The following is a 7,521-nucleotide window of genomic DNA, read 5'->3' as shown; positions in this document are numbered from 1 at the left end:
ATTAATAATTAATTCATATATGAAGTAAAATTATGTATCTATTGTCAGATAGCCTATATTTATTATAATAAGAGTAATTATTTGTCTAAAAAGCTTAATTATGAAGTGCGGGAAACGACATATTTTGTAAATATTTCAAATTATTTGTACAAGAAGTCACTTTCTTTAATAATTTTTTTTTTTAAATACTTTTTTATTTATTGATAGATAATACAATCTGCCACACAGTTGTTGGCAATAGGTAATAGTGATGAATGATCTCATACATACTAAAATAAAATAAAATAAATAAAAAAACTCTTAAAATATATACAAACAGAAGAATAAACAAAATGAACATAATCAAACTATGTGTATGAAAAATAAAATAACATAATGATAAAATAATATAGTCTCTAGTCACATTTACACTATAATATACAATATTAAAAAAAAAAATAGTAGTTATTTTTGGTATGATGTTATTATTTTTTAAAGGTTATTGCGTGTGTAAGGGTATTGCTCTGATTTAAAATGTATAAATAAATAAGTGTAATAAAATATTGTGTCGGAAATTATAATTTTAGAATTTCACAAGCTATTTTTTGCAGTAAGTAGTAAGGAATGCGGTACCAGGAATGGCAGATAATACATCAACATATCTGGCTGGCTGTATCGTTCTGGCAACTTGAACACATTTATCACGACTAGAAAAGATCTATAATAGGATGACCACTTGACCTATAGATCTGCCGCAGTTGATCCCTCTTGGAAACACAACATTCAATCTTGGATATGTTACTCCTATATATCCATTAGATAATTGTTTATTTTTAAAACAACTTGAAACATCTATTAATCAGTTAAGTATCATATTTCAAACCATTTCCCTTGGAACGATATCTCCAAATAGAAACAAATAAAATATGAAGCTACTTTAGTAAGAGATGAAGGCAAGCGGTAGTCTGGACCAGTGGTTCCCAAACTGGGTGATGCTGCACCATGGAGTGCCCCCTAGCGTATTAGTACAAGAGCCAATGAGGAGAAAAAGTCAGTTATTTACCCCAATTTTTTATTAATTTAAAGAAAACTATTTATAATTACTGATAGGAGAAGATGGTCGGGGGTGGGGGGTGCGGTCAACAGAAAAAATTACAAATAAACAAAAGAATTATTTATCTGAGCCGACGTTTCGACCTAATTTTCAGGTCTTCATCAGAGCTATAAAAACAAAAAGATAACCATCATTCAGAGAAAAAAAAATAATAGACTAACAAATTCGGAAGTATACATAACAATGAAATGAACATATAAACTAGTTGATTAATAATTATGAACAAAGACAGTAGTAGATTGATAACATTATTATTTATATACATATAAATGTGAGTAATAAATAAATGATACAGTGGTTAAGAATGTTATATTGATGAGTAACATTAAAAACATTTTAGTTATATAATAATAATACTTTATTTATTCTGGGACAAGTCACTTTTGAATAATACAAAGAAATCAATAGATGAGGGCTGAGGAACCTCAGAAATACTTAAACAAAAAATACAAAGAAATATAAACAGTTATAATAAAAAAATAATTATAGGTTACTTTCTCATTCATCAGTTGAACAATGAAAAAAAAAAATTAATGAAAAAGAGAAAAGAAAACGATGTAAAAATAATTAAGAATGATATAATAGTTTACATACATATTTACAATTATATTAGTTTACAATTTTATAGGGTCTGAATGGATAGGAAATGATTGAACAGGCGGGATTTAAAGGTAGGGAGGGTATTGGAGCGACGGATGTTGGAAGGGACGGAGTTCCATAAGTATGAGGCTCGGATAATGAACGATCTATTGAAAGCAGCGGTTCGGTGGGCCCTTGTGTATAAATCTGAAGACCGTGAACGGGTATCGCGGGAACGTATGGATGATTCGAATTGAAGGAGCTCGTAGATGTATGATGGACGGCGGGATTGGGTGACTTGGAAGACGAAGGAAGCCGGGAAATACTTACGACGGTACGAAGGATAAAGGCACTTCAACTCTGTATAAAAACGGGAAACAGAGGCGTCCCTTGGGATCCCGAAGATGTATCGTACATAGCAATTAATCAAACGTTTGAATTTCGCCTCGAGATCCCCAGAGACGCCCCCATATACTATACAGCAATAGTCAAAGTGGGGAAATATTAGAGAAGTGACCAGAAGCCTATGAGTTTCAAATGGAAATAAGTGCCGGAGGTAATTTAAACGTTTTAAAGTTGAAAAGGTACGGCGGGAGATATTGGATACATGTTTTTTTCCAGGAAAGTGTTTGATCAAAGGTTTTTCCCAGGTTTTTGATGGTGGGGTAAAATTTGATGGGACTATCATGTAGGAACAGAGTTGGAATATTAGGAAGTTTTAAGGAGATGATTGGAGCCTGTTAAGATTGCCTTCGTCTTCGTTCTTCCCGCGTATGTAAAAACAATATTGTAAAAAGAAAGAACAAGGGATAAGAAGACATATATGGAGAATAGGAAATGAAGAAAGTAAGAATACGAGAGAAAGAACTTACAGTTGAAGCAGGGAAATTCTGGCTAAACTGTTTTGAATTGTAGGAAGTGCCGCTATTCTCCTACTGTATTTGTCCATAGTTATTATTCAATTAGTTTATATTTTCATTTCATTGTTATCCATATTTCCAAATTTGTTAGTCTATTATTTATTTTATTTTATTTATTTTTTTCTCTCTCTGAATGATGGTGTTGTCTTTTTGTTTTATAGCAATGATGAAGACCTGAAAATTAGGTCGAAACGTCGGCACAAATAAATAATTCTTTTGTTTATTTCTGTTTTTTCTGCTGACCGCACCCCCGACCATCTTCTAATATATATTAATGGTCAACTATCTTCACCTTATTTATAAGTAATTTTTGATGAATTGATGAATCTACCAAGTATAGTAAGGGGAAATAAAAAATGGCGGCCTTTTCAAAACGTTAAAACAAATTTTTTTCATTCAGAGCTTCATAGCTTTAAACCTTCCAACAAACATGGAAAACTTAAGAGAACATCATTTAAAGAAGAGTAAATGTGCTAAAATATGAGCCCTAGTTGAGCTATTTACGTTCTATAGTTCCCGAGATATAGCTTTTAAAAAGAAACATTTCATAAAAAATGCACTGAAAAATCTGTGAATCTATTTTGAGAAGCCTATATCTCCGCAACCATTCGACGTACACATGTCTATTAACACTCAAAGAAAGGCCGGTTTAATGGGCTATAAGTATTCGTAGTTGTTGTTGTCTGGGGCTTTAGGGTGTAAAACCCTGAGGTCGTCAACGCCCATGTTTCGCGCTTTATAATTATATTTCATTTATATTTATAATTTTATTTCACTTTATTTTTCTTTTTACATAATTATGAAAAAAAATTAAATAATTACTTTTTTTGGAATTTTTTTATTACGTATAACAGATTTTCTGGTTTAAATCTTATTTACCTCCAACCCCACATCACCACCCACGAAGAATGGTGCCGAAACTGGAGGATTAAAATAAATTCCAATAAATCCCACCAAATCACATTTACCCTTCGTCTTAAACCTTCGTCTTGCCCCACAGTATCTTTTAATAATACCCCACTCATTCCTGTTGAACAGATCCATTACTTAGGACTAAATCTGGACAAACTACTGACATGGAATCCTCATATATGACTGAAAAGACAGGAAACTGCTCGTCGATTCCGACTATTGCAACATTTACTAGACAAACGGACCAAACTTCCAATCCATTACAAAAGACTGATCTATATGACTATTATAAGGCCTATTTGGACATACAGAGTTGAGCTATGGGGCTCCACTAAACCATCAAATTCCTCTCGAATCCAATCCTTACAGTCCAAAATCCTTCGTAAAATCCTTAATGCTCCTTACTTTGTCACAAATCAAATCATCCATCACGACCTCAGTGTCCCCTATGTTGGCGATTTGGCCAGAACCAGATACCAATCCTTCCATAATAAACTTCTCCTTTAGAAATGTTTTTGGAGTTCTATCAATGGGTAGATTCTCCACATGTTTTTATCATGTCATAATATCACTTACAGCAAATTTACTTGATGTGTATATATGTATACAGTTGTAAATATTAATTAACTTTATAAATTATTAAAAAAAAAAAAAAATCTTATTTAAAAGGCCATTCCTTTTTAAGAAAACCAAAACCATTTTCACGTTCTTCTGGTCATCATTCAGCGCATTTGATACACCTGGTCCTACTCCCAAACTACTCAAGTTCGCGGATTAGAAATAACATTCCTCAAATAGGTGGCTGATCGTAAGTACACTGTTGCAGTATTGACATTTTGGTGGTGGCTGCTTACTGATTAGATATGTATGAGTTAAATTTGTATGACCTATTCTCAATCTGGCTATAGCTAGCTCCTCCCTGCGATTGGAACGGTTTGATGTGGTCCATCATTTAATGGTTTTTTTTTAATAGTTTTTAATTAGTATCCGTAGTTTAGGACAGTTATCCTCGTTGGAGTAGTAGTTTTCATCATATTCAACAAAGTAAATTCACAATTATAAGACGTACAGATGTCTACCAGCACTCAAAATAAAGCTAGTGATGGATGCAGCTAGTTTAACTTACAATAAAATAGTTTATTACTATTACATAATTTTTACACTTTCTTGAGACTGGTTATTATTATTTAAATAAAATAAATTGTACCGAATTAAAGTCTTAAAACAATCTTCTTTATAAGTCCATTGTTTCGGCCGATTCGGCCATCCTCAAGGTCAAAGTATATTCACATTTAGAATCACATCGATTTTAAAAACATTATGCAGACTATTCTGCCCAGGTCAATAATTTCAGTCCAAAATTACCTTATTTTGTCAATACATCACATTAAATTAAAACTTTTTATCACAGTCAATTTACACTATTATACTTTATCCCAACCAAAGTGTAAATTTAATGTGATTAAAAGTTTTAATTTAATGAGATGTATTGACAAAATAAGGTAATTTTGGACTGAAATTATTGACCTTGGTAGAATAGCCTGCATAATGTTTTTAAAATTGATGTGATTCTAAATGTGAATATACTTTGACCTTGAGGATGGCCGAATCGCCCGAAACAATGGACTTATAAAGAAGATTGTTTTAAGACTTTAATTCGGTACAATTTATTTTATTTAAACAATAATAACCAGTCTCAATGTTTTTAAAATTAATGTGGTTCTAAATGTGTATTTAAGATTGCTTTTGTTTGAGGATGGCCGAACTGAAATTCTTGAAGTTGAGAAGCTTCTTAGTAGTCGTCCATGAAGATTTGTAAGTAGTCGCGGGATTTTCAGTTAAGTTAGTTAAATTTTGCGTTTTGAATTTTTTTAAGTTTGTTTGTCAATTTAGTATAATTATGTTTTATCTGTTGGGTAGTCCTGTGCCACTTCGCTCTTGCTCTGCGTTTTTCCTTTAATAAGATGCGAATGTGTTGTGGCAAGTTAGTATGTATAGTATTATTAGTTTTACTGATAGTTGTGTAGTCGTATATGCAAAATCTTATAGATTTTATAAAGTTTTCTATGGCTTCGTCAATGTCATGTTTAGTCTTAAGTGGAATTTTTAAGTCAAGTTTGTTTTCTAATTCATCACGAAATTTGTCCCAGTTAACTCGTCCTTTAATCAATGAGCGAGGAGAGGGCTTAGGAACGAAGTTCGAATGTAAGAAAAGGATAACTGGATTATGGTCTGAGGATAGGTCATCTATAAATTCGATATTGGTCCGGGAACAGGAAATTTAGGAGGTGATAAATATATCAAGGATATCGGGACGTTTCTTGAGGGATGTGGCCAGTAAGTAGGACTCATGGGAGATATAGATTTTTAAAAAGAAATTCACTAACTACTGATTTTTCAGTGCATCTTATATGAAATGTTACTTATTAAAAAAAGCTATATCTCGGGAACTATTGATCGTAAATAGCTCAATTACGGCTCGTATTTTAGAAAATTTAATCTTCTTTAAATGGAATTAGCAAATTTAATCTTCTTAGAATGGACTACTAACTCCAAGGACCTGGGTTCGAATCTGGATGTGGCAAATAATTATTATCCGTTACCTGTAGCCTTTGAGTCAGGCCTGTGGGTTCGGGAGCCTCCAAGATCCATCCAGCCTCATAAAGTGTGTACCAGTTTTTTAATTGGATAAAAAATTGGCGGGGGAGCGTGATTCTGACCATATTACCTCCTTGCTCAGCCGTTGGTCTAGTAATTACTGTTCCTTACAAAGTACTGCACCCCTAACCTTTCATGGGTTGTAGCGGTAGAGATCTTCTTTAAATCATGTCCAATCAGGTTTTCTAGTGTTTGTAGTTTTGAAGGTATGATAACTCCGAATCAAAAATTAATTTTCTTTAACGTTTTAAAACTCCCGCCACGTTCATTTCCCCTAATTAAATATACTGTTTTGGCATAACAATGGTACCGCGAAGAAAAAAAAATAGGGAACCACTTGCCAAGGAAGTTTTCTCCATAGGTAAAAGTAATGATAGAAATTTGATCTCTGGTACAATGTTCACTTATTCGATGAATTATCAACAAAATTTCTAAATTCGTTCTTGAATCCATGCTGTTTAGTTCATTGTGATTCATTTTTCAAGCAGAAAATCCAGATTTAGCTTGAGATTTGCTTTGGGTTTCAAAAATAAAACAGTATATATTTGCAGTTTATGAAGAAAACACTCTCTTGTGGTTCTACCAACGTTTACATGTTTCCAAAAAACTTTAAACGCGTTTCTACTAGCTTAAAAGTTTCTTTTATTATTGTCAAATTATCGTTATGAAACTGAAAAATCACAAAGTATTTTTATACGTTAGTGCCACCAGTTAGCCAAAAATGGTATATATTTTATGGTAAGTCCACGTCATTTTTTGTATTCCAGTACGTTTTGATGAAGTAATTGGACTTTACTCTCGACTCTTCCTTGCTCTTGCATGATCTACATACTCTGAAGTAATTGTCTTATGGTTCTTGCCAGGGCTAATTTGGTCTCTGGAGTCTGAAGGAATCCGTACTGGCTTTACCGCTGTGTCCGGGCTAGCAGAAGTACTTTTATTTATTTTTTTTGAAGTTTGTTTTGTTGTTATTCCTGTTCTGTTGTTTTCGTTTTTCTGGTACACATTGATGTTTTGAACGGTAATAAAAATGGTAAAATGATATTTATGAAAACTAATAAACATTGCAATTATAAAAGGTATTGCGCCGTCCGTGGCTCATGTGGTTAGGCGTAGGTCTATCAGTCTGAGATCTGCAGGCGGCGCCTGTCTATCAATCCGGCCTGGGGCGTTGACCTTTTTCATTGAGCGGCGGTCCCACAAAATGAAAAACTCCCCACTTGAAGACTCCCCACCACGGTTAGAATAGGTTGGGCACCAGTAGATAATCCCTGTATGTCAAAAGGTGGTATAGGACTCCAATGGGAGTCTCGGGCCGACGAAAGGAAAAAAAAAAGTATTGCTATTATAGCGATACAT

This window comes from Halyomorpha halys, unplaced genomic scaffold, assembly GCF_000696795.3.
Source record: "Halyomorpha halys isolate HHAL.00 unplaced genomic scaffold, Hhal_1.1 Scaffold68.1, whole genome shotgun sequence".
Taxonomy (NCBI): Eukaryota; Metazoa; Arthropoda; class Insecta; order Hemiptera; family Pentatomidae; genus Halyomorpha; species Halyomorpha halys.
This window is presented reverse-complemented; position numbering follows the sequence as displayed.